This window comes from Pleurodeles waltl, chromosome 7, assembly GCF_031143425.1.
Source record: "Pleurodeles waltl isolate 20211129_DDA chromosome 7, aPleWal1.hap1.20221129, whole genome shotgun sequence".
Taxonomy (NCBI): Eukaryota; Metazoa; Chordata; class Amphibia; order Caudata; family Salamandridae; genus Pleurodeles; species Pleurodeles waltl.
The window spans coordinates 637,328,148-637,354,623 of record NC_090446.1 but is presented as its reverse complement, the minus strand read 5'-3'; the positions used below and the strand labels follow the sequence as shown (position 1 = coordinate 637,354,623).

Here is a 26,476-nt window from a genome sequence, read left to right as displayed (position 1 = left end):
TTTAAATGCCAGGTCAGGAACTCTGATTCCAGGGAGGATGCATCTGAGAATCCAGAATGGTATCTTGGGTGAGCCTCAAAGACCTAACATTGGCTATAGAAAAAGTCCAAAATTGTTTTGTGAGTGTATGGAAGCTTTAAGTTCTATTGCCTTAACCACTCACTTTTCAGAATCAATTCTATATTTCCAGACATAGCCTTAGTGGTTTATATTATACTATGATACGATATGATATGATATATGACATGATATGGAATGATTCTGGAACTCCACACTTCCAATTCCTCAAAAAATTATACCAAAAGCATTGTTTAATAGGAAGGCTGGCTAGGATTAATAGCCCCCAAGCAGGAGTATTTACTAGTTCTGTTTTAGTTCTCTCTATAAATGGAATATTCACAATAGTTTATGCTGTCTTGAGTATAGATGTATTATTTTCCTAAAAACAAATTTACCAAAAAGATTAAACGTGGAAGAAGAAATGTATGTACATCTTAATGGTGTACCTAAATGTCAATCATTATAGTAGCAGTACTGTAAGAAGGAAATAGTTTTTTAATAGGGCGAATGTGTTTTATTTTTTTATTTTCCTTTCAGTGGCATAGTTTTAATAAGTAATGCTGGTTAGTGCAACATAATGAATTAAATCGGTATAGGAAACGTTTCCACTTGGGCTTCATTGATGGCAATGGCCCTTTGAGATGACATGCACATGCTGGAATGAATACACGATTGTGCTGACTGGACCACTTCCTTTTGCTCACCCCCGGGTGTTGATTGATTTGATTGCTCTCTTGATTGGATGTTTAATTTTATTTTTTTATTTATATTAATGTGGTGCTGCATTTGAGATTATATGGATTACATGGAATTGTAGTGAATAATTAACAGACAGAAGTAAAATTAACATAATAACTTAATCAAAATTTTCTTTCTAGATGGTGGCTTTTGAAACCAAATACATGCACACAGTTTTGAAAGGGAAATGGAATAATGAATCAGTACATTGCAAAACATGTTTGTTTCTTTCCCTTATGAGATTTCAGTGAAGGATTTTAAGAGAAAGCGTGCTCTATTGCTTGAATGCATAAATCGGATCCAGATAAGTGTGAGTTGTAATCTTACATTTATCAGTTCACCACATACTGCGATTGATGAAAAAATATTGTAATCATCCCACATATGCCAACCATGAAGCACTTATAAACAGCCTAAATGAGTACCTGGTGTATAGATGAACAGACTTGATACTTTATTTACAACTAAAGCTGTATGTATTTAAAATGTGAGTGTTTGTGTACCCAATACAGTTACTCATTTAAATTCCCTGATAATAAACTTTTAAGGTGTGAATCTCAGATTTCTTACCTGAGGTGCTATGACTTACGCAGGAAATTCAGAAGAAAGTTGTGACCAAACCACAGCTACTCACAATGAGGTCAATTCACCATTGCTTTTACAAATATGTGAAAGAGTACTACAGGAGTACTCTTTTAGTATTCCTACATGACTTTCAGAATTGGGACCGAAATGTCCAACTTCCTATTATAGTAATAGTGAAAAGACGGCACATTTCTTTCTATTTGTACTAACTGTGTATGATTGTTTTGTGAATAATCCCAATGCTTACCCATCTTTGATGTTTTGGGGCCAATATATAAAATGTGCTAGAGTACCCAGTCTGCCTGCCATATTTAGAGTCAGGCAGACTGTCATGTTTTGAACAATGGCACACTCAATGGCTCTGCCATCAGATATCCTGCTCTTATGGCCCAACAGATTTAGAGCCTTGGGTGTAGGTAGATGAGACGATCCTCTCTATTTTGAGTGGACAGTCTGATGTACTTTAATTTCTGTTTAGGACTGCCTGGGAAACCTTGGCCGTCCGGAACTGAAAAAAATATTTAAAAAGACCCCTAAATCCTGAGAGAATGCGTTGTGGTAGTAATGGTCATTTGATTTTTATTTATTTAAAAACAAACTCCTACTTTTCTGTCTGGAAAACAAAAAAGTTTGGTGAGCCACTGCATGAAACATGGTAGGCTCTCACCAAACTTTCAGTGCCTTCAGAGGAGCTGCCACAGAAATCTCTGCAAGACCAGCGGAGATCTCTAAATATGGTGGGTGAAAATCCAGCAAGGGTAGTGGAGGAACGATTTCCGCCTCTGACAGACTGCCCACCCACTAAAATATATATTCGGCTATATGAACTGTCACAGACCATTAACTATCATTGAAATGTATAAAGACTTGAAGACATACATGGCTGTTTTTACATTATTCAAGACATATGAAACATATAAATGTTGGAAAAAACTTAATGGAATAAATCTTCATACTACAGCATGTTATCATATAACCATCATTTAACTTACAGAAAATGAAAATTCCTGCTTCACAGTGTGATTGAAGCCGAAAGATGTTGCAACTATTTGACCATTAAAAAAAAAATGAAATAGGTGGCTAACATGTTGCACAAATAATTTTACCAGTTTAGATAGGTATAACACAACTGTACCATTAAAATCATGTTTGCATTTTGCTTGTATAATTTCTATTTCTAATACATAAATGTTATATTGTGTTGCACTTTAAGGATTATGTTAATGTAAATATGATGTTTGATTATTGCTTTGGTTGCAGAACTATTTCTCAGATTACCTCTGAGTAAAGCCCACCCTTTACTATATGTTCACCATAAAAAAACATACATGAAGAAATCTTCTAATGAAACATTGATCTGTTTATGAAATGGGACAACCAATATCAGGACCTGAAAAGGAGAGATGCCTCCATGAGTGTTTTGGTAACAGAGAGGTGAGAGAAGATCTGGATGCGTGGGTATTATGGCTGGTTTTTAAGGGATACCAATGATCAGCTTTGCATGACTTAGCCTCAGTCAATGTGTATTTTTGTTAGAAAGAAATCCAAAATTGCATACTGTTCTAATTTATCTGACATATCCCATGGTTCTTTTTAAAATAGAAAGTTAATTTTACCAGTGAAAAGAACTGGTCTGTGTTATTCTTCATCAGGAATAGTCCCTCGTAGAATCGGATTATCTTCTCCTCCATTGCTCCTTGTTTTTAAGGCCATGTTTACTTTCTGCCAGAATATGGGTATCTCCTCCTGCTTCTTTGGCCAAGAAAGGTAGGTCTTTGTCTTTACTAATTTTCTCATCCTGTGGTATGGTGAAAGCCTGCCGCTGGGTATCTCCTCCAGGAAAATCAGAACTAATACATCTTTGCGTTTATCCAAAAGGGGAAAGCTGGCCACCTGCATCTCACTAGAACACCACTCACTCTCCAAGTAATATTGGCTGATGAACCAGATGGTCTTCCGACTGGCATAGATATTCTATTATCCAGAATTGGCTTTCCAGGCTCGAAGTCCCGGTGATGAAGGCACATCTTCCACTGGTATTGCTCTTCAAGTGTTGGAAGGAGATCATTAATTACCCATTCTTCATTGTGCCTGTTGTATGACACAAATGCATAATATGTATATTTTGATCTGTTTTTTCTCTTTTGTTTCCTGTCATTGAGAGATGCAAGCAAAAAGTAGCAGGCATAGGCCACGTGCCACCTACACAAGTGATAGAATGTGCAGCAAGCCATCAACAGTATTGTTCCCGCAGAGGTGTATGTGAAAAGGATAAACTCTAGGTTTACTGTACATGAAGAATCATCAAACTTGTAGAGTAGCTTTCCCATATATCATTCTGGGTATCCACAGGTGTAAGTATAAAAATGTAGCACCTGGGTTTTACGATCATGGATTGACCAATTTAAGAAGTCTTGGTTGTCACAGCTGCATGTGAATGGGTTCTCACCAATATCTAGAAACATTAGTGATGGTAAGGCTTTTGGAAGCAAGAGTTTAACACTTTGCAACTGATTCCCTGTTGCCCGCAGCAAAATGAGTTGAGACAGATTTGCCTCGACAACAGCATCCAGGGACTTCAGCCCATTTTGCTGGATGTGCAGTTCGGTTAGGTTGGGAACAGCCTCTAACACTGCCTGGTTAATGGAGGCCAACGGGTTGTTGCTGATGTCTAGGTCTTTCAGATTAGGTGTGTAGTGAAAAATTACTGGATCCAAGTTGTTTACAGCTAAGTTACCTGCATGGATTCTTTGTACTGCCACTAACCCTTTGAAGAAATTAGCTGGTAAATGTTGGAGTCCCAAGTGACGTTGGCAATTGATAGCCAGTATTTGCAAACTCTTCAAGTGGAGAAAAGGGGGGTTTGCAATTGGTTTGGAGGAGTCGTAAGAGATTCCATTGCTAAACAACTGAAGGTTTTTGAGGGAGACTAATCCACTAAAGATATTCTTCTCCAACAATGGGCTGGCAATGTTATTACTGCAAAGAAATAATGTTTCTAAATGGCGCAGACCATCAAAAGCCCCGAGTTCAATTGATTCTATGTGGTTGGCCGTCAGGTTGAGGGTTTTCAGTGCAGAGAGATTTATGAAGGTGTGCTTCCTGATGGACGTCAGTTTATTTTTTCTTATTTCAAGGTCTACTGGTTTAATTAAACTTGGAGGAAAATGTTCTGATATGTCTAAGATGCGATTTATCTCCAGTTGTAGTTCTAACAAATTGCCAAGGGCCTGAAACTGGGAAGAACTCCCAATTTCAATTAATTTGTTACTGCCAAGTATAAGGTGAGTCAGGCTGCTGGAAGTCACAGAGTGATTCAAGAAAATGTCTTCGATTTTATTAGAGCTGAGATCTAACTTTCGTAGAGATGGCAGATGTAAAATGCCATTGTAGACTGTCATGAGCTGATTATTTGCCAGGGACAGCACCTGCATCATATTTAGATGTCTGAAAGTCAATTTGCTCACCTGCTTGAAATGATTCATGGACAGATCCAAATGACTTAGGGCTCTGCAATTTTTAAAGACATCTTCCTTCAGCCCTGTGAAGTTATTGCCTTGCAACTGAAGAATTGTAAGATTTGGTTGGAAAGAGCAGATCTGCTCCACTAGATTGTCGGAATCTGTCAAAATTCAAACTGGTTAGCTGGATGATCTCCAGGGAAGAGCAAGAACGGTCTTGGATTAGATTAAACAACTCCGGAGGCTTCATGTTAATCCCATTAAGAAATAAACTCTTAAGGGCTTTTAGTAAACAGGGGTCTTTCAAAAAACATTTAACGGAATGGCCCCTGCCAATAAATGAAGAATCCAGGGACTGGAGATTTTGTAGAATATTGCTGGTCACGTTGATACCAGAGAGTGGATTTCTGGAGAAGTCTAGTTCTGTGAGGTTCATGAGGGCAAGGCTCAAGTCTTCAGTCAAGAAGTGGCGTAAACCATTGTCACTGATGTGCACCTGCACCAAGGTCCTCAGCTCAAACACTGCATGCGTTGAATCCAAAGTCTGCAGCTTTTTGGATGTTAAGTTAATCATGGTCAACTTATGGAGTTCGATAAAGGTAGCTTTTTCAATGGTGCTGATGTTGTTGTGGCTCAGCAGCAGAGTTGTGAGGTTGACCAACCCATTAAACATGGTATCTGATAGGATAGTTAGTCTGTTGTCGGTAAGGTTCAATAGCGCCAGTCGACCTTGATTGGAGAAGGTACAATTCTCAATGGTGTTGATCTTGTTTTGGGAAATATTCAGTACCTGCAGGTGGCTCAAGTTCTGGAAATTGCTCTGCTGCAAGCTGGAGATCTGATTATGGGAAGCATCCAGATTGGTCACCATACTGGGCAGCCATGAGGGCCACGATGAAGGCAGCTTCAACAATCCCACCTTGTAGCACAGGACCTTTATGTGCTCTCCCACCAGGCTGTGCACCACACACTCCTTCAGGGAGTAACTGGTGGCACCCCAAGGAACCAAGACCAGGAGCACCAGTGCCAGGTGTCGGACAGACATGACTCCTCTTTGAGGAATGGAGGACTTTGTTAGTGCCATTAAGATTTGTTTAGGGCTGAGGTTTGTAAATCACATACCCCCAGTACCAGATGCAGGACAGCCATGTCACGTCTCCAGATAATTTAAGACGAGTTCAGTGTCAAGGTTGGAGCTGGCCTGGACCCTCCTGTGTGTCGAATGCAAGACACCAGCAATGAATGCTTGGGGGGAGTCATGCCACGGAATCCACACATTGAAGCATGCACAACTGAAAAAATATTGCAGCTATGGATCACTGACGACACCTCCACTCTGGAGACCTTGGAGCACTGTGTGGGTGAAGTAATCAATAGGTTTCTTTTTTTTCATTTGGAAGACAGCAGAGAAGCTTCAGGTGTAGGACCAGAATGGCATCTTCTGTCCAGGGAGTACAGGCCAATCAGGAGCTGTGACATGGACTGGGCCCACAGCTGTATCAGAAGCTGGCACCTGCCCCTGAAGGATGCGGTGTGTCCTTAGTGCCAGGTATGCAGAGGATATCTCAGCAACATTCAGCACAGAAGCAGTGCTAGGTATGCAGAGGATATCTCAGCAACATTCAGCACAGAAGCAGTGCTGCTTTTCTTGCATGCGTGTAGTTATTCTCCTCCACATATTTGAGCACAACAGCGTCGCTTGGTGTGTAGAATGTGCCAAGCATGGCACTGTCCCTGGAGGATTCGGGCCCGCTCGCGGAAATTCCAGGGTTGGGGGGCTTCAGGACTGCAGCAATGTCAGGAAGCGGCTCCTTCCCAAAGACGAGAAGAAAGTGGCTCTGCTTGGCACCTCGCAGCAGCGCGTGAGGAGGAGGAATGATGTAAAAAAGCCCTGTCTGAGATTTTAGGCAGCACAAAGGCAGTCTGTAGGCGGCTAACCACAATTTCACACACCCAGGGCGTCTTCTCAACTAGTTGACAACGGTGTGTGACATTTGAGTTTACAACGGCAAAGAAATGAAAGAAGGAACACCAGCTCACATTTTATCACTTCGTCCGGAAATCTGAGTTCAACTCATCTTCAAGTGCACATATGAGCGAGCGAGCGGGAGATTAAAGAGCGAAGGAGAGAGAGCACACAACAACAAAAAAAGAGTAAGAGAGAACAGGTATATAAAGGAAGAGCGAAAACAAGAAGGGAAATTCAGAGCAGAGTGGAAAAGTACGCTACTGCGCCTCGAAGCACCGGCCTCATATTCCGCACTTTCTCTCTCTCTCGCGTGCCTTCTGTCTCCCGCTGTTTTCGCCTTTTATTCTTTTTGCTTTTGTGTCTTTCCACTCCTCTTGCTCTTGTCGCCTCATGTTCCTTTGCCTTTTGTGCCTTTTATCTCAGATTTTTGCTTTTTCCTCTCGCCCTTACCTTTTGTTCGCTCATCTTTTGTGCCTTCCTTTGACTTTTGCCTTTTGCTCTCCTATCCTGCACTACTTTACTTTGTCCTCGGTGCCTCCTTCCCCGCTCCTTTTTCAGATCTCCTACCTCCTATGCCCCCTTCCTACCCAGCTCCTTACCTGTTCCTTCCGGCCACTCCCGCTCCTACCTACCCCCTGCACCCCTCCCAGGAATTACTTAATGGCGGCCGCAGTGCGTTCCAGCCTTTTGGCAGGTGCCCAAGCCCAACCCTCTCTGGACGGTGAACAGTCTTCAGACTGGTCAAGGCCTTTGTGGAGCCGGTTCCTGCATCTCGAGGTCCCAGTTTAATCCTCCGCTCTCACACGCTCTCTACTGCTCGCTCTGGTGCGTCTGTGCTATCTGCACCATGCTCTACTCGTTCCTCGCTCTTTTAGCTTTCAGGGGCCATTTCGCTCTTTTCACCTCTTGTTTTTTTGCCTTTTGTGCCTTTTTATTTATTGTTCTTTTTTTCTTGTTGCTCTTTTTGCCTTTTTTTGCCTTTTGTGTGTTTTCACTCCTCTTGCTCTTTTCGTCTCGTGTTTCTTTGCCCTTTGTGCCTTTTATCTCTGATTTTAGCTTTTTCCTATCGCCCTTTCCTCTTTTGCTCTCTCTTCTTTTGTGCCTTTCTGACTTTTTCCTCTTTTTTGCTCTTTTTCTTTTTGCTTTCCTATCCTGTACTGCTTTACCATCTCCTTGGTGCCTCCTTCCCCGCTCCTTTTTCATGTCTCCTTCCTCCTATGCCCCCTTCCTACCCAGCTCCTTCCTATCCAGCTCCTTACCTGTTCATTCCTTTTGTGCCATTTATCTCTTTTGCTCTTTTCACCTCTTGATTTTTTTGCCTTTTGTGCCTTTTTATTTTTTGCTCATTTTTCTTCTTGCTCTTTTTGCCTTTTGTGCCTTTTAAGTCATTTTGCTGTGTTCACCTCTTACTCCTTTTTCGTTTGTGTTTTTTATCTCTATTTTTCGCTATTTTTCCACTCGCCCATTCCCCTCTTGCTTTCTCGCCTTTTGTGCCTTCCAACTTATGCTTCTTTTGTGCTCACTTCCCTTTTGCTCTCTTTCCTTGTGCTACTTTGCTATCTCTTTGGGTCCTCCATTCTGCACTCCTTTTCCCATATTCCACCTCTTGCGACCACTCACTTCTCTTTCTCCCGCTCCTCCCTGTGCTCCCAGTAAGGCTTACCTATTGCATCCTCCCCCCCACCCACTGGACCCATTTAATGGCTGCAGTGTGGATGATCTGCTGGCATACCAAAGGCAAGCTTGCCTGCGTCTGTCTATGCCTGGACCATACCCAGCACCACAAACCCTGGTCCAACGCTCCCCAATGGTATACCACAACTTCCCTCCAGTCAGTCAATTCAGGATGCCTATCCTCCCGCTGCTGTCACACAACACAATACAGAAGGGGCCTTGCCTTGCAAACACTGTTGTTTCACTTGCAAAAACCCACCCACCAGCTCCATCGCAATCCTTGAAAGCCTAGGAAATCTTGGGCTGGCACAACACATTGCTGAGCCCATACTCTCCACTGGACACACCCATGACCATGTCTTCGCCACCTTCAACGACATCACAATCACTGCAACCAGTGCTTTCACCTGGACTGACCACGCCATTGTCCATTTCCAGATCAACATCCCACACTAAAGGAAACCCGCTACCAATAGCCTGGCAACCTGCAGCTGGAGAAGCACCTCGAATGAAACTTGTCCCACACTCTGAGCATGAACCAACCCAACCACACCAGCAACTTAAACAGTGGCTTCAAACAACTAAACAAGTGGATCAAAGACTGCGTCGACTCCCTGGTACCCAACAAACACAACCAAAAGAGAATGTGGAAGCAGACGAGTTGGCACACAGAGCAACTCCGTGCAAACAAACAATACTGTGAACAACTGGAAAGAAGATGGAGAGTGAATCACAAAGAAAAAAACAAAGACACCTTCAAAGCAGCTCTGAAACACTACCACTAGCATATCAGAGAAACCAAGAAGAAGGTCCTAGCCGAGCACATATGAAACAGCTTCCATAGCTGTAAAGAGATCTTCACAATCATCAAAGACTTCACCTCACCAGCTTCAACCACCATCAGCACCACCCCCTCCCAAGACCTATGCAACAATTTATAGATTTGTTGCTGAATTCTACAGCTACAAAATCAAAACTATAACAATTTCGATCTGCAACCAAACCCCAGCAGCCTTGTCTCCGTCCTACCCACAAAAATCTTGGGAATGCCCTGACCACATGGATCACCACAGAAGAGACAGCCAATATCTTGGAAATCATCCACTCAGGGTTCACGACTGACTGTTGCCCCCACCACATCTACAACATAAGTGCATCCTGAATTCCTCCATCACCATCGAAACGCTCCTGGAGGCCTGGAAACAAACTGTGTTCAATGCACTACTAAAGAAACAGTTGACAGACCCGAGCCAACTTGCAACCAACCACCCAATCTCCCTATTACCTTACCCATCCAAGGTCATGGAGAAAGACATCAACAAGCAACTTGCCCACTACCTTGACATACACCGGATCTTGGATACCACTCAATCAGGCTTCAGACCCAGCCATAGCATCGAGATTGCCCTCATCGCAGGACCAATGACATTAGGATGATCTTTGACCAAGGAGAAAGAGCGTCCCTAATCCTGCTTGTCTTCCCAACAGCCTTCGACACAGTCTCTCACCCTTCCCTGATCAGCAAACTACATAAAACAGGCTTTCAAGGACACACTCTCAAATGGATCTGCTCCTTCCTCATGGGAAAAACACAAAAAGTCAGCATGCCACACTACACATGGAATCCAGAAACCTCACCTTTGGAGTTCCTCTAGGTTTATCTCTCAGCCTGACTTTGTTTAACATCTGCATGACCCCACTGGCTGACATCATCAGATCACATGACATCAACATTCTTTCCTATGCAGACAACACAAACTCATACTATCCCTGAGAAACAAGACTCCAGTGACAAAAAACATTCTGACGTCTTGTATGTTATGTTATGCTAATTTGTAGAGCACACATTCACCCGGAAGGGTATCCTGGCGCTGAGCAGGTGTGAGTCTAGCCACACTTAAGGCTGAGTGGAACTACTCGAAAGGCCCGGTCTTCAGCTTCTTGTGGAATTTAAGAAGAAATGAGGAGGCTCTTATGTGTAGCGGGAGGTCCTTCCACCCTTTAGGAGCGATGTAGGAGAAGGCTTGACTGCAGGAGCTGTTTTTCAGTATGCATGGGATTTGTGCAAGTAGGAGTCAGGGTGATTAGGTACATCTGTGAGGTTTGTGAAAGCAGATGCTATTGTTGAGGTGTACTGGGCCAGTAGGACAGTATGTAGTGCCTTAAAAGTGTGAGTGAGGAGCTTGAATTGTGCTCATTTGTGAATGGGGAGGTGTCATGCGAGTGCATGATGGGAAGTTGAGAGTGATTCTGGCAGCTGAGCTCTGTATGGTCTGCAGCCTTCTGATTAATTTTTCATGTCCTAGTATAGAGAGGGTTTCTGTAGTTCAATATACTTATGAACACTGCGCTGATGAGGGTTTGCCTTGTCTAAGGTAACCTTCTGGATGAGATCCTACTGCCTCAAACTCAACTCAGACAAGACCGGAGTTCTGATCTTTTGAAGGAAAACCTCTGCTTGGAATTCTACCTGGTGTCCAGCAGACCTTGGTTCCACACTAACCCCCACCACGCCTACCAGAAACCTAGGACTCATCCTAGATGGCAAGCACGACAGACAGTCCAGGTAAACATGGTGACTTGCACTTGTTTCCACATCCTTAGGATGCTGTGGAAAATCTCCAATTGGTTACCAAAAAACACCAGGAAACACATAGGCCCTGAAAACCAGTAGACGTGACTACCGCAACACACTCTACAAAGGAATTACCAAACAGGTTGAACAGGCTCCAAACCATCCAAAATGCTGCAGCAAGACTAGTTCTCAACCAACATCACAGCACCCATATCACTCCACACCTCAGGAAACTTCACTGGTTCTCCATGGACAAACACACTCAGTGCAATCTAAACACACACATGCAAAACACTACAAAACATAGGCCTGCCTACTTCAAAATGATCAATATTTCAAAATAATAGATCCAGAAATTTAAATGAAATTCAGTATAATTTAAATTACTGGATCTTTGTCCTTGAATCAACCAATTTACATACCAGACTGATACCAGCCATACAAAGATTGGACATTGCATACTTTAATCTACTGTTTTAGAATATTGACTATTTTTCATATGTACATGGTTAATGTATGATGGGGTTTCTTTGCTTTGCATCCGTTACCACTTGTAAATAATAGACTATAGAGGTGTTTTACTCCCCAATCTTTGTGTACGCCCATTCACTTGAATTGATCTATAGATAGATTTATGCTGCCCTATGTTTAATAGTAACTGTCACTTTTATGAGAGATAATCTACTCTAAACATCAGGGATCACATGTATAAGTGATTCCCTTGATAGCCAATTACCATTTCTCTGGTTCATACCCAAGCTCACAAGGGGTTCTGGCTCACCTTCCTTTTGTTAAGTAAAAAAAAAAGTCTCGGATAACTTTACTGTCTCCTGAAGTATTCTATTTTTTCCCACAGGAATTCCAACAAAGGTTACCCACTTAAGACTACTGCATGATCAACCTCTCTTGTGTAAAATGGAATGTATTAATTCCAAAATCCTGGTTATATTAAGTGGCAAATGATATAATAAAAGTGGAAAGATAGGGCATGCAAAAAGGGCCCAGTGATCTAACTCATTGTGGTGAATTTTGATCCTCCTCTGTGAACATGGTATCTTCCCTTCATTTTCTCTGGCTTTTACTTACCTTCACCCACCCACCTCATTCTTACTAATCCTAGGGATACTTTCTGTACTTGAACGGTTTGGCTCATTTTGAGTGCAGAAGATTTGAACCAGAGACTCTTCTGTTATTATTTTTCTGGCGTTTGTTTTTATGTTTTGTTTCCTTTGGTTCCAGCACTTCAGGAACGCTTGCCATCTTTTAAAGGTAAAATATTTGTAATTTTAAATATATGCCATATCTGTGTGGCGGCAGATCAGAAGTATTGGCAGACTCTTTACTAAGTGTCCTAGCATTGATAGATGTTTCCATAAACTCTCGATTAACGCTGAATTTGCTCACAGTGGCTGGGATTGGGATTAAGACCCTCATTACGACCTTGGCAGGTTTCGGTTAAGACAGCCATGTGAAATGCGGCCACCATACCATCAGTGGTGGCAGAACAGCGACCGCCGTATTATGAGTAACAAAGACCAAACCGACTAAATATAGCCACAAAACCAATACCGCCAGGCCGGCCGAAAGCAAAATGGTGCCTGACCAACCACCGGGCCCATTCCGACCACCCAATTACGATTCAGTTTTCGTGACTACCATGACGAGCCACAGAGACTCGAGCCATGAAGTACACCCCCTACCCTATAAACACCTGCATATTGCACACTTTGCACACCACCACCACCACCCACACCCACATCCAAACACCCCCACGCCTGCAAATCACCCCGCACTGCACCCTACCCGCACAGCATACCACCCAACAACATGTCACACCAGAAGCACCCACGCTTCACAGACAATGAGTTGCGGGTCATGGTGGATGAGATCGTCAGAGTAGAACCACAACTGATGGGAGTCCAGGTCTGGCAAACATCATTAGCCAGGAAGGAAGACGGGGTTATGGCAGAGGATCGTTGACATGGTCAATTTAGTCAGCACCTATCCACACATAAGGAAAGATATGAGGAAGAGGTGGAACAACCTCAGGGGCAAGGTCCGTTCCATGGTACCCGGCACCAAATCGCCCTCAACAAGACTGGCAGTGGGCCCCCGCCACATCCCCTTGACTTAACATCGTGGAAGGAGAAAGTCTTGGAAATCATGCATCCAGAGGGCCTCACTGGTATCAAGGGAGGTCTCAACACTGCTAAGTCAACACTACCCCCCAGGCACAACCACTCCTACCGAGCATACCTACCCACCACCCACCACTTGCTCATTCCCCTCCTTCATAAACACCACTGCAACCCCACAATCACCCCACACACCTCCCCTGCATGCCACACCACCCCTCTCCCACACACACCCAAACCTAATACACAGATAACAATCATATTGTGAAGAACCACAACTCCCACAATACATCACATTCCGCACAGCCAAATTTCACTGTTCCACTTCACAGTGGAATACCTGCCTGCACAGCCACGTCACAGCCCACATCTACTGGTTGCTACAACAGCCTCCCAACACATGGCAATGCAACAATGCCAACCACCATCCACAACCCATCATGGCACATGGAAACCATGGCACAGCCCCCATACCCAAATCGATGTCTAGAGTGCTGCAGCTGTCATTGCCATCATTGGGAAGCATTTTGAGCCACTGCATGCACCACACAAGAAAATGGCAGCTACACATCCACATCCAAACTCTCCCTCTTTTCATCCACAGGTAACCCTGCCACTGCCACCCAGCAGAGGATGCCAGGGCAAGTCAGCCCTCCCCGGTATGACGGCACCAGTGGATGTCTGAATGGGGATGAGTTGGGTGGGCCATCTGGGGCGACTGGACACTACACTCCCAGCAGCCCCACCCTGGACGCACTGGACACCCCATCCCATGTGGCTACAACATCTCAGCCAGCCCCATCTCCACCATCCTGTGCCCCAGGGACCTCACAATCAGATTTGTGCCCCACAGTACAGGGGGCCAGAGACAAGGGCACACACCCTACACAATGAAGGGCCTGGTGCTGCTGGGAGTGGGCACACTGTGCCAGGGGCACAGGCACAGGGGGCTTTGGGCAGTGGAAGGGTAACAGTGGTCCAAAGGTCCGGCAGCCAGAACAACTGACTGCCCAGGAGGCCCTCACCCAAATCCTGGGTGCATACCACCAAACCCATGACACCATGGGCCAGATCCTCGCCACTGTGAATGAGCCTCAGAGGCTGCAGAGTGAATAACATCAGGAGGCCATGCAGCAGTGGCAGACCTACAATGCCATCATGGCCTCCATGGCTGGGGTGCTGAAGGAACTCACCACCATCCTGCTTGAGACCATCTCCCACCAGCAGGCCCCTTCCATTACCCCATCCCATCTGAGTCCTCTACATCAGCGGCAGCTAGTGGAATGGAGGCCCTGCCACAGGACCTGCAGGACACGATCATCCCTACCTTTGTAGCCGACGAGCCCCCACGCAAGTGAGGATGTCCAACCAGACATCCTGCCAGTACTGATGCCAAGACCAGGACCACCGCCAGGAAGTGACCCTTTTCTGGGCATTCTCCATTGTGTGTCACTGAGGCACCCTGTTGACTGTCCACTGTCATCTCTCCGTTCTCCCATGGCCACCATACTGGACCTCGACTACCCACAACTGGGCCAAGTACTCCGATGATCCCACCCGCATGACCCCACTCATCACCCCTTGTACTTGTACCTCCCAAATAAACACCATTGAGCACAGGTACTGCCTACGTCTTTATTGTCATGAGTATGACAGATACTGCCATCACATATGCAACAGTTAACCACATTTCCTGCAAATGTATGTGTGACTGACAGCTATGGAGGGGAGCAATGTGTAGCAAGGACAACAGTGGAGCAGGCAGTGGCTGCAAAGATGGGTCAAGGGAGGCAACAGATGAGGCAGGGACCAGAGTTCACCACAACAATGTCCGGAAAGTAGAACAAGACAGGGATAACAATCACTATAGATGTCACATATGGCAAATCTACACACATGCACTGTAACTACAGAAAGCCAAGTCTGTGATGGCAAGTCAAGTCAAGAAACATATGACCACAACAAAACCACATTCCAAAGACACACCACCCACATGGTCCCCCCTGACAGCAAACAGAGACACATGTTAGGCAGTGCAAACTGCCGCCAACAGTGATGTTGCACCGCCTCCCAATGTTGAATCCCAGGCCAGGATGCAGTACAGAGGAAATCACTTAGTGTAGCTCACATGTTGCACTGGATCTGGCTGATCAGGGAACAATGCCCCTTCACATAGTTGTCACAAGTGCAGCAACACAAAAACTGGATATTGGCACCGACCAGTGCACAGTAAGTACCCAACACCTTGCCACATATAATCTCCCCACCAACCCACCCAGAGTCAGAACTTCAATATCTTCTGTTATTACAGACAGCAGGTCGTAGCATGGCACAAGGCAGATGGTGGAACAGGACACATACCATGCATGTGACACGTACCTGTATGTCAGTGGAAGTATTGTCGTTTACCAGCTTTGCTCTGGAGGCAGCGGCATCCTCATCATCTTCCTCATCATCACTCACCATGTCCCCTTCATCAGCCACTGGTACAGCTGCCACCTCCTCTGCACCCAGCAATGGGATGTGACATCTTAGGGCCAGATTGTGTAGCATGCAGCAAGCAACAATAATATGGCACACTTTCTGTGATGTGTAGAGTAGGGCACCTCCGGAGATGTGCAGATGCCGGAATCTGGCCTCCAGCAGGCCAAGGGTCCACTCAACCACCCGTCTTGTCCTACCGTGGGCCTCATTGTAACTGTATTCTGCAGCTATAGTCGGATGCTTCACGGGTGTCAGTAGCCAGGGAAGGTTGGAATAGCCATAGTCACCTGTGTGCATAGAGATAAGACCCATGTCAAGAGCAGGAGGATGTAGTACACGTTGTGAAGAGTGTGAGAGCAGGAACACACATATGTAGGGATACATACCGATGAGCCAGACCCGATCCCTCTGGAGTGCTGCCATCCTGTGTGGGATGGTGCTGTTCCGCAGAATATAGGAGTCATGCACAGACCCAGGGAACCTGGCCATCACTTGCGTGATATATTGGTCAGCCAGACACAACACCTGCACATTGGTGGAATAGAAGTTCTTACGGTTTCTTTTCACTTGTTCACTTCTCCTGGGTGGCAATAGAGAAATGTGGGTGCCATCTATGGCCTCTATCACATGAGGGACATGTGCCCGGCCATAGAAGGCAGCTTTTACAGTGGCCACATCAGCACAATTTAGAAACCTGATGTAGCTGCACATATGAAATAGCAGGGCACATAGGACGTCCCTCAGTACGTTGTTGAACATGGGCTGTGACATCCCTGCTGCTAAACCCACTGTCATCTGGAAGAATCCTGAGGCAAGGAAGTGGAGGACTGACAACACCTGTACTGTGGGAGGGATGGCATTGGGATGACGAATGGCAGGCAATAAATCTGGCTCCAACTGGGTCACCAGCTCCATGATCGTCTGATGGTTCAGGCAATAGGTTTCTATGTCGTGTCGCTCTTACTGGGTGGCAAGGTCGACTAGGGGCCTGTAAACCGGAGCATTCCTCATCCTCAACCTTCCACCGTACCCGTAAATATGAGGGAGTAAAAATCATTATGTGCAGCATTGACTGGGTAGACGTAGTAGAGCTGTGCACAGTTCACAAATTGTCACCCATGACGCACCTGAAATGCACCCTCAATACACATTCGACACGTAAAATGGCAGCCGCCTGTCCTTCATGCACTGGACAGATGAAAATGATCTTATCCCGCTGGCGTAGCATCTCATGGCGGTAGGCGGTCTAAACCTCCTTGCAACTCCTCATTGGTTAACATGGTTGCCTATGGGAGACAGGAGCCAATGGTGATCGCCGCCGGCATTGACGGTGATGTCTGCGGCGGCCGTGACTGCCATTTCATGTGCTCTTGCTTACTTGACTCCTGACAGTCGTGCTCAGAAGACCTCCACTGAGTGTGCTGCAGTGTTCTGACTCTGGTAGACAAGATGCCACGTCCTGCAGGAGATAGGGCCCCAGCCTGCACCCAGGAGGATTTGGAGAAGCTTGTGGAGGGGTCCTACCCCTATATGGACAGTTGTATGGGGCACCAGAGCAGCAGGTGAGACCAATGCGACTGTTCTGTCTGTGAGTGCTGCGTATGGGGATGGGGGCCTTGGGACGAGGCAGTGTGACGGGAGTTCGGACATGGGTGAGGAATCTGAGCCTACGTGGATTGATGACATGTGAGTGTGGTCGTGAGATGTGTGCTATCCACTGCTGTCCCTGTGATGACACTCTACATGAGTTTTCCCTTCTGTCTGTGTTACTCATGCAGGTCAGCACCCATCAGAAGAAGGAGATTTGGCGTGCCATCGCCCGGTGGAGCACACACTGCAGAAAGAGGTGGGCGGACCTGAGATGCTGGGCCTGGAAGATAGCGGAGGCTCAGCTGGGGACGTCCTCCCAATATGAGACGGGTCCCCATCAGACCATGACCTCACTGATGGCCCCCATTTTGGCGGTGGCTTACCCTGAGGTGAATGGGCACTTGAAGGCAGCACAGCAGCCATGAGGGAGTGAGTACACTATGGGTATGTGACAGCCGAGCAGGATTGGAATCATAGATGTGTGGCCATGCAGTCAGTGGGTGGAGAGGCAGTTAGTTCCAATGTGGTATCTGTGTTGTCAGCTACTCCCAAGATGTTCTAGGCAGCACAAGCCAACTGGGTCACAACATCTGTGGTGTCAGGCCGTTTTAGTCAGTTGACGTCAACCACTGTGCCAGGGGTGGATGTTGGGTCCTCAATCTGCTGCCAGGTACTGTATGTGAAGTGAGGCAAGGTGGGCCAAGATGTTACTGTGCAATTTGACTATGGCCTAGTTGGCATGCCAACTACCCATGCTAGTTTCTGTTGGTTCTGTGGTCCAGGAATAGTGTCTCCCTATGGGCATGTGAAGAGGGCAGGTCCTGGGCAGGTGTTGCAGGTATGCCTCTCATAATGTACACAATTGCATCTGTATGACCTTCAGCGGGATACATGTGCATTGCTGTGGTGACCCCCCATGGTGTTCCATTGTTGTAGCATGTGTTGGTGAGGGCATGGCGTGTCACTGCATGGCATCAGTAGTACATACTGTAGTTACTCTGTGTGACTGTTTTGCTGGCATTGATCGATTGCACCCTGTCTCTCTCTCTACCACTGTAGGAGGCTGGACTGGCTTGTAGTGAGTACCAAGGGGTACTTACACCTTGCACCAGGCCCAGTTATCCCTTTTTAGTGTATAGGGTGTCTAGCAGCTTAGGCTGATAGATACTGGTAGCTTAGCAGAGCAGCTTAGGCTGAACTAGGAGACGAGTGAAGCTCCTACAGTACCACTAGTGTCATATGCACAATATCATAAGAAAACACAATACACAGATATACTAAAAATAAAGGTACTTTATTTTTATGACAATATGCCAAAAGTATCTCAGTGAGTACCCTCAGTATGAGGATAGCAAATATACACAAGATATATGTACACAATACCAAAAATATGCAGTATAGTATTAGAAAACAGTGCAAACAATGTATAGTTACAATAGGATGCAATGGGGACACATAGGGATAGGGGCAACACAAACCATATACTCCAAAAGTGGAATGCGAACCACGAATGGACCCCAAACCTATGTGACCGTGTAGAGGGTCGCTGGGACTGTAAGAAAACAGTTAGGGTTAGAAAAATAGCCCACCCCAAGACCCTGAAAAGTGAGTGCAAAGTGCACTAAAGTTCCCCAAAGGACATAGAAGTCGTGATAGGGGAATTCTGCAGGAAAGACACAAACCAGCAATGCAACAATGATGGATTTCCAGTCGAGGGTACCTGTGGAACAAGGGGACCAAGTCCAATAAGTCACAAGCAAGTCGGAGATGGGCAGATGCCCAGGAAATGCCAGCTGTGGATGCAAAGAAGCTGCTACTGGACAGTAGAAGCTGAAGGTTCTGCAGGAACAACAAGGGCTAGGAACTTCCCATTTGGAGGACGGATCCCTCATGCCGTGGAAAGTCGTGCAGAAGTGTTTTCCTGAAGAAAGACCGCCAACAAGCCTTGCTAGCTGCAAATCGTGCGGTTAGGGTTTTTGGATGCTGCTGTGGCCCAGGAGGGACCAGGATGTTGCCAATTGCGTCTGGGGACAGAGGGTACATCGAGCAAGACAAGGAGCCCTCTCAGAAGCAGGCAGCACCCACAGAAGTGCCAGAACAGGCACTACAAAGTGTAGTAAAACAGTGCTCACCCGAAGTTGCACAAAGGAGTCCCACGCCGCCGGAGGACAACTTAGGAGGTCGTGCAATGCAGGTTAGAGTGCCGTGGACCCAGGTTGGACTGTGCACAAAGAATTTCTGCCGGAAGTGCACAGAGGCCGGAGTAGCTGCAAAAGTCGTGGTTCCCAGCAATGCAGTCTGGCGTGGGGAGGCAAGGACTTACCTCCACCAAACTTGGACTGAAGAGTCACTGGACTGTGGGAGTCACTTGGACAGAGTTGCTGGATTCAAGGGACCTCGCTCGTCATGCTGAGAGGAGACCCAGGGTACCAGTGATGCAGTTCTTTGGTGCCTGCAGTTGCAGGGGGACGATTCCGTCGACCCACGGGAGATTTCTTTGGAGCTTCTAGTGCAGAGAGGAGGCAGACTACCCCCACAGCATGCACCACCAGGAAAACAGTCGAGAAGGCGGCAGGATCAGCGTTACAGAGTTGCAGTAGTCGTCTTTGCTACTTTGTTGCAGTTTTGCAGGCTTCCAGCGCGGTCAGCAGTCGATTACTTGGCAGAAGGTGAAGAGAGAGATGCAGAGGAACTCGGATGAGCTCTTGCATTCGTTATCTAAGGAAATCCCCAAAGCAGAGACCCTAAATAGCCAGAAAAGAGGGTTTGGCTACTTAGGAGAGAAGATAGGCTAGCAACACCTGAAGGAGCCTATCAGAAGGAGTCTCTGACGTCACCTGCTGGCCCTGGCCACTCAGAGCAGTCCAGTGTGCCAGCAGCACCTCTGTTTCCAAGATGGCAGAGGTCTGGAGCACACTGGAGGAGCTCTGGGCACCTCCCAGGGGAGGTGCAGGTCAGGAGAGTGGTCACTCCCCTTTCCTTTGTCCAGTTTCGCGCCAGAGCAGGGCTGAGGGGTCCCTGAACCGGTGTAGACTGGCTTATGCAGAAATGGGCACCATCTGTGCTCATGAAAGCATTTCCAGAGGCTGGGGGAGGCTACTCCTCCCCAGCCCTAACACCATTTTCCAAAGGGAGAGGGTGTAACACCCTCTCTCTGAGGAAGTCCTTTGTTCTGCCTTCCTGGGCCAAGCCTGGCTGGACCCCAGGAGGGCAGAAACCTGTCTGAGGGGTTGGCAGTAGCAGCAGCTGCAGTGAAACCCCGGGAAAGGCAGTTTGGCAGTACCCAGGTCTGAGCTACAGACCTGTGGGATCATGGGATTGTGCCAACTATGCCAGATTGGCATAGAGGGGGCAATTCCATGATCATAGACATGTTACATGGCCATATTCGGAGTTACCATTGTGAAGCTACATATAGGTAGTGACCTATATGTAGTGCACACGTGTAATGGTGTCCCCGCACTCACAAAGTCCGGGGAATTGGCCCTGAACAATGTGGGGGCACCTTGGCTAGTGCCAGGGTGCCCACACACTAAGTAACTTAGCACCCAACCTTTACCAGGTAAAGGTTAGACATATAGGTGACTTATAAGTTACTTAAGTGCAGTGTAAAATGGCTGTGAAATAACGTGGACGTTATTTCACTCAGTCTGCAGTGGCAGGCCCTGGGTAAGAATTGTCAGAGCTCCCTATGGTTGGCAAAAGAAATGCTGCAGCCCATAGGGATCTCCTGGAACCCCAATACCCTGGGTACCTCAGTACCATATACTAGGGAATTATAAGGGTGTTCCAGTATGCCAATGTAAATTGGTAAAGTTGGTCACTAGCCTGTTAGTGACAATTTGAAAGAAATGAGAGAGCATAACCACTGAGGTTCTGGATAGCAGAGTCTCAGTGAGACAGTTAGTCATAACACAGGTAACACATTCAGGGCACACTTATGAGCACTGGGGTCCTGGCTGGCAGGGTCCCAGTGACACATACAACTAAAACAACATATATACAGTGAAAAATGGGGGTAACATGCCAGGCAAGATGGTACTTTCCTACACAACCCCCCCCCAAACGAAGGACAATAAGACTAGTCATTACCTGATGGGTCTTCATTGTCTAAGTGGAAATATCTGGAGAGTCCATCTGCATTGGAGTGGCTACTCCCAGGTCTATGTTCCACTGTATAGTCCATTCCCTGTAGGGATATGGACCACCTCAACAATTTAGGATTTTCACCTTTCATTTCTTTTAGCCAAAGTAGAGGTTTGTGGTCTGTCTGAACAATGAAGTGAGTGCCAAACAGGTATGGCCTCAACTTCTTCAGTGCCCAGACCACAGCAAAGGCCTCCCTCTCTATGGCAGACCAACGCTTTTCTCTAGGGGTCAACCTCCTACTAATAAAAGCAACAGGTTGATCCTGGCCCTCAGAATTAAGTTGTGATAGGACTGCCCCTACTCCTAATTCAGATGCATCAGTTTGGACATAGAATTTTTTAGAGTAACAAGGGCTTTTCAGGACAGGTGCAGAGCACATGGCTTGCTTCAGCTCCTCAAAAGCTTTCTGACAGTTTGCTGTCCATAATACCTTTTTAGGCATTTTCTTGGATGTGAGGTCATTAAGAGGGGCTGCAATGGAGCCATAGTTCTTAATGAACCTCCTGTAATACCCAGTGAGGCCTAGGAAGGCTCTCACCTGAGTCTGAGTAGTAGGGGGAACCCAATCTATAATAGTTCGGATTTTCCCCTGAAGTGGTGCAATCTGTTCCCCACCAACAAGGTGTCCCAGATAAACCACCTTCCCCTGCCCTATCTGGCACTTTGAAGCCTTGATAGTGAGGCCTGCCTTTTGCAGGGCCTCCAAAACTTTCCATAGGTGGACCAGGTGATCATCCCAGCTGGAGCTAAAGACAGCTATATCGTCCAGATATGCTGCACTAAAAGCTTCCAGCCCTTGCAGGACTGTGTTCACCAACCTCAGAAAAGTGGCAGGTGCATTTTTCAATCCAAAAGGCATTACTGTGAATTGGTAATGGCCTCCAATGGTTGAAAATGCAGTTTTTGCTTTTGCATCTTCTGATAATTTGATCTGCCAATACCCTGCAGTCAAGTCAAAAGTGCTTAGATACTTGGCAGATGCCAGTGTATCTATGAGCTCATCTGCCCTGGGTATAAGGTGAGCATCAGTTTTGGTTACTTGGTTGAGACCTCTATAGTCTACACAAAACCGCATTTCCTTCTTTCCATCTTTGGAATGAGGTTTTGGTACAAGTACCACAGGAGAGGCCCATGGACTTGCAGAGTGCTCAACCACTCCCAGCTCTAACATTTTCTGCACTTCTTGTTTTATGCAGTCTCTGACATGGTCAGGATGCCTATAGATCTTACTTTTGACAGGCAAGCTGTCTCCAGTATCTATAGTGTGCTCACACCAGGAAGTGGTGCCTGGCACAGTAGAGAAGAGTTCAGAAAACTGACCCAGGAGATTTATGCAGTGGTCTTTCTGCTCAGCAGTAAGACAATCTGCCAGTACAACCCCTTCCACCAGAGCATCTTGTTCTGTGGAAGAGAAGAGATCAGGTAGAGGGTCACTCTCTTCTTCCTGTCCCTCATCTGTTGCCATGAGCAGGGTGAGATCAGCCCTGTCATAGTAGGGTTTCAGGCGATTGACATGGAGCACCCTAAGGGGACTCCTGGCAGTGCCTAAGTCAACTAAGTAGGTGACTTCACCCTTTTTCTCAACAATTGTGTGGGGTCCACTCCATTTATCTTGAAGTGCTCTTGGGGCCACAGGCTCCAAGACCCACACTTTCTGCCCTGGTTGGTACTGAACCAAAACAGCCTTCTGGTCATGCCATTGCTTTTGGAGCTCTTGGCCTGGCTGAAGATTTTTACTGTCCTTTTTCATGTACTCAGCCATCCTTGATCTGAGGCCAAGTACATAGTCCACTATGTCTTGCTTTGGAGCTTTTAAAGGTTGTTCCCAACCCTCTTTAACAAGTGTTAGAGGACCTCTCACAGGGTGTCCAAAGAGGAGTTCAAAGGGGCTGTAGCCCACTCCTTTCTGGGGTACCTCCCTATAAGCAAAAAGGAGGCATGGTAAAAGGATATCCCATCTCCTGCGGAGTTTTTCAGGGAGTCCCATAATCATGCCTTTGAGAGTTTTATTAAATCTCTCCACCAGTCCATTTGTTTGTGGATGATAGGGTGTAGTGAACTTGTATGTCACACCACACTCCTTCCACATGGCCTTTAAGTAAGCAGACATGAAATTGCTTCCCCTGTCTGATACTACCTCTTTTGGGAAGCCCACCCTGGAAAATATTCCCAAGAGGGCCTTTGCCACTGCAGGTGCTGTAGTGGTCCTTAGAGGAATTGCTTCAGGATATCTGGTGGCATGGTCCACTACCACCAAGATAAACCTATTGCCTGAAGCAGTAGGAGGGTCAAGGGGGCCAACTATGTCAACCCCTACCCTTTCAAAGGGAACCCCAACCACAGGCAGTGGAATAAGGGGTGCCTTTGGAGTGCCACCTGTCTTGCCACTGGCTTGACAGGTTTCACAGGACTTACAAAATTCCTTTGTGTCCTCTGACATTCTAGGCCAATGAAACAAGGGAACAAGTCTGTCCCAAGTTTTCATTTGCCCCAAATGTCCAGCTAGGGGAATCTCGTGGGCTAGAGTTAGGAGGAACTTTCTGTACTCCTGAGGAATCACTAACCTCCTGGCAGTTCCAGGTTTAGGATCCCTTGCTTCAGTGTACAAGAGGTTGTCCTCCCAGTAAACTCTGGGAGAGTCACTGACATCCCCATTAGCTTGTTTGACAGCTTGCTGTCTTAGACCCTCTAGTGTGGGACAGGATTGCTGTGCCACACTCAGCTCCTCCCTGGCAGGCCCCCCTTCACCCAAAAGCTCAGCAGTGTCTGCTTCCAGCTCCTCTGGTGTAGGTTCTGCACAGGGTGGAAATTCTTCTTCCTCAGAAGAAGAATACACTGTAGAGGGAGGGATAGTAGGTAGTGCTTTACTTCTACTAGCCCTAGCTTTAGGGAGCACTTGGTCCATTGTTCCAGGATCCAAGTCACCCTGTCCTTTTTGATTTTTGGCCTGAGCCCTTGTCAAAGCAAAAATATGCCCAGCATTGCTACATGGGCCTCCAACTCCACATCTGACCAAGCTGATGTCTCTAAATCATTTCCAAGTAGACAGTCTACAGGTAAATCTGAGGCAACCACAACTTTCTTTGGACCAGTAAACCCCCCCAGTTGAGATTTACAACAGCCATGGGGTGGCTAAGTGTGTTGTTGTGAGCATCGGTTACTTGGTACTGGTGACTAAGTAGGTGTTGTTCAGGGTGGACCAGTTTCTCTATTACCATTGTAACACTGGCACCAGTGTCCCTGTAGGTCTGAACCTCAACACCATTTATTAGGGGTAGTTGCTTGTACTTATCCATGTTAAGGGGACAAGCAACTAAGGTTGCTAAATCAATAGCCCCCTCAGAGACTAACACAGCCTCTGTGGTCTCCCTAACAAGACCAACCCCAACTAAGTTACCAAAAGTGAGCCCAGCTACTCCCTTGGATTGGCTATTAGTAGGTTTGCTCCTACCACCACTGCTATTAGTAGGGACACTAGGTGTAGCAGTAGGGGTTGTAGTGGTAGGAGGCTTGGTCCTTTTCTTTGGACAACTGGGATCTGTTGTCCAATGGCCTTTTATTTTACATAAATAGCACCATGGTTTATTTTCTTTGTTTTGATTTGAAGAGGATTTGGACCCACCACCCCCACCAGAGTGTTTTTGTGGGCCTGATGAAGACTCATTTTTAGATTTGTCCCCACCCTTGTCAGAAGACTTATTATCCTTCTTCTTATTGCCATCTTTGTCACCCCATGTATGAACTTTTCTGTTCACCCTTGTTCTGACCCATTTGTCTGCCTTCTTTTCCAATTCTTGGGGAGAGGTCAGATCAGAGTCCACCAGGTACTGGTGCAACAAATCAGACACACAGTTATTAAGTATATGCTCTCTCAGGATCAAGTTATACAGACTTTCATAATCAGTAACTTTACTGCCATGTAACCACCCATCCAAGGCCTTCACTGAATGGTCAACAAAATCAACCCAGTCTTGTGAAGACTCCTTTTTGGTCTCTCTGAACTTCATCCTGTACTGTTCAGTGGTTAAGCCATAACCATCCAGGAGTGCATTCTTAAGAACTGCAAAATTATTGGCATCACTTTCTTTTACAGTAAGGAGCCTATCCCTACCCTTTCCACTAAATGATAGCCATAGGATAGCAGCCCACTGCCTTTGAGGGACATCCTGTACAACACAGGCCCTCTCAAGTGCAGCAAACCACTTGTTAATGTCATCCCCCTCCTTATAAGGGGGAACTATCTTGTGCAGATTCCTAGAATCATGCTCTTTTGCAGGATGACTATGGGGAATACTGCTGCTGCCACCATGGGTTTCTAAGCCCAATTTCTGTCTTTCCCTTTCCACTTATAAGGACTGTTTATCCAAATCCAGCTGTTGCTTCTTGAGCTTCAGTCTGGTTTGTTCCACTCTCAATCTATTGAGCTCCCTTTCTAACAATCTGTCATCAGGGTGGGTGGGTGGGACATTCCTTGAAACAGAAGTATGGTGAGAATGTACAGAAGGAGAACCATCCCTTACAGAGGGCATCCTAACAGCTTGGTTAACAGAAACATCACTTCTACTATGATGTGAAGGAATACTCTTGCTATGATGTGTGACAACACTATCAGTATGGTGTGACTCTACATCAGTACCAACTATGCTAGGCTGTCTTATAATGGGCAGGCTAGGAAGTTTCTTTCCTGACTCTTTTTCTAGGGGTGTCCCTGGATCAGATTGTGAACCATTAGCTACTTTTTCAACAGATAAGGCACCTATAGCCTTATCCTGTTCTATAAGCATGTTAACCAATAGTTCTCTGGGGGGATTCTTCCCTACACTTAAACCTCTTTCAATGCAGAGACTCCTTGCTCCTTTCCAGCTAAGGTGGTCATAAGCAAGTTTGGACAGATCAACAGTTTGGCCTGTGCCAGACATTTTAGAAAGTGTTAAAGTGATAGAAAAAGGAACAAAAAGTTTGTCAGAACTTTTAGAAAGACAGAAAAAAAAACTTTTAAAACTTTTTAAGAACTTTTTGAAAGTTTAGAAGTACTTTTCAGCACTTTAGAAAAGAA

At 46.1% G+C, this 26,476-nt stretch overlaps 1 pseudogene; it reads right to left on the bottom strand.

The window, feature by feature from the left end:
- Window positions 1–2,713: 2,713 nt before the first annotated feature.
- On the bottom strand, window positions 2,714–3,713 carry LOC138246948 (toll-like receptor 13; annotated as a pseudogene).
- Between the last annotated feature and the right edge of the window lie 22,763 nt (window positions 3,714–26,476).